Source organism: Coenobita brevimanus, chromosome 91 (genome assembly GCF_032717465.1).
Source record: "Coenobita brevimanus isolate Jiangsu-jjx chromosome 91, ASM3271746v2, whole genome shotgun sequence".
NCBI lineage: Eukaryota > Metazoa > Arthropoda > Malacostraca > Decapoda > Coenobitidae > Coenobita > Coenobita brevimanus.
The window spans coordinates 31,255,446-31,257,661 of record NC_137044.1 but is presented as its reverse complement, the minus strand read 5'-3'; positions in this window follow the sequence as shown (position 1 = coordinate 31,257,661).

Genomic DNA, 2,216 nt, shown 5'->3' with positions numbered 1-2,216 from the left:
TGGTCTTCAGCCACAGTAGTGTATCGGGGTGCACGCACTTGTGTGTACTCGCCCTGCTGTGGTTCTTTTTGCCTTCTCCTTTATTTTCTGGCCCTAGAGACCCCTGTTTAGAGTGATACGAAGCCGAACTCGCGGATTCCAGGCGCAGGCCTGGTTCACAAGGAGGCCCCTTAGAGGGGTGGTTATAGGAAGCCGCAGGGCGGGCCAAAAACTCGATAGGGATAGGGTTAGGAAAGTCCTTCGGGGCAATAGTAGGGCTGTCTCGTCCTCTGCTAGCAGGGGGACAGTAACCGCTATTGTAGGTAGGCTCCTTCCTGCGTTCTGGGTGATTATACGAGTGCGTGTGAGTGTGCCTGTGTGTGTGTATCGGCCGCCAGCTATGGCAGGCCGTACGGCACCCTTGCCAAAGGGGCCGTTGAAGACTCCGCCGGCTTCCCGTGATCCCAGGCTTGCTTCGAAGATACCAGTTCCGTCCACTAATCCTGGCTAGTCGTCTCTGCAGATGTCTGGGAAGCGATCTCGACATGGGTCTGGGAGCAGCGCGGCTTCTGGATCAGGTGGCCCGCCTCCAGCCAATACCGTGAGAGTTGGCCATGCCGGTGGATCTTCTGCTTCGGGTACTCCCCCTCCTGCCTCTGCACCTCGGCGCAAAGTGCTCCGTAGCAACGCAGATGAGATGGAGGGCATCCAGCCTACAAATCCACCATCTTGTGCCCCTTGTCAGTCGCGCCCTGCCTTGCCTCCTACATCTGCGGCTGGATCTGGGGGTGTGCCTGAGTATGTTAGGGATGCGGACGGTGATTTTGTCCTGGTGGAACGTGGTGGCCGCCGTCAGCGGCGGGCTCATGCTGGGGGATTTTTCTGCGCCTGCTCCGGCCTCGGTTCACACTGCCTGCACGTCCATCGGTATCGGTGAAGGCACCGCCCCCGCCTCGCTCTGTCTTCCCAGCCTTCAGGGTGCCCCAACAGGAGGGTTTCTCCACGTCTTACGACGCTGTGGCAGCCCTGGAGCGTCGCTTCCCGGATCTGACGGTGGTGAATCGCTTGGGAGGGACGACTCTTGCGTCCTCATCCCACAAACGGAGACGGCTCACCGCCAACTGAAGCTTGTGGCGGAGGACGAGGCAGCGGAAGTCCGATTAGTGGAACTATCGCCAGGCGGGCAAACTACAAGGGCTGTGGTGATGGGGTACCCGCGCCGCATGCCGCTCGAGATCCTCAAGCGGCACGATCTCGTGGAGGAAGCGGAGCGGTGTCAACACCAGAGGACACGCGAGGAGACAATGCAGGTGCAGGTGACCCTGCGGGGCCCCCTCGTCCCCTCTCTCGACCTCGGCAACTGGGGGACCTACTGGCTCCGTCCCTACACCTCCGGAACCATTGAGATGCTACAGGTGTCAGCGCTACGGACACCACAGATCATCATGCAACAGGCCGATAGTCTGCGGGATGTGCAGCGGGGCGCACGATACCACGCAGTGTCTCGAGAAATTCAAGGCAAAGGAAACGGTACGATCCCAGTGCCCCAACTGTCAAGGTGCTCACCATGCATGGCACCCAGCCTGTCCTGCCCGAGTGCGCAGGGTGGAGCAGGGACGGGAGTCCCAGGTCTCTTGGGTGCAGGAGCAGCAAGCGTCCTTGGCCATGCCGGCTCCTCCAGGAACCTTTGTTTGGGGCCAACAACGCCGTGCTCCGACAAACGCCGCCTCACCTGTGGTAACCAACGAGGACTTCCCGCCACTGCCAGGGTGCGGCAGTCGCCGTCTCGACGGTGGCGGAGGTGCACGCCCCCGCCGACGGGTCAACCCAAACCACAGAGGGTTCCTCGTCCCAGGCCTCCTGCTCCTCCTGTGCCCTCCTCAACCTCAGTCACAGGTGAAAGGATCAACCGACCCTGGGTTTGTCCTCCAAGCCATGGGGGAAATGATGATCGGCATCGTAGGCCTCCTGGCACATGCACTTCCCCTCACCTGCCCCAAGGAGGAGCTGCTGGGTGCGGCGCAGGCGCTGGTCTCATGGGTACTGGCCAAGGTCGGTGGTGGGGTGGCGCTGGCGCAGCAACCCCAGGACTCACCCGTGCTGCGGCAACCCCAGGGAGAGCCACAGGTGACACAGGTGCCCGCCGAGGCCCAGGGGAGCCAGTCAATCCCGACTCCCGAGGAGGTGCGGGCAGGGCCAGAGACAGGGGCCGCAGGGAGAGCCGCGACCCTCGTGTG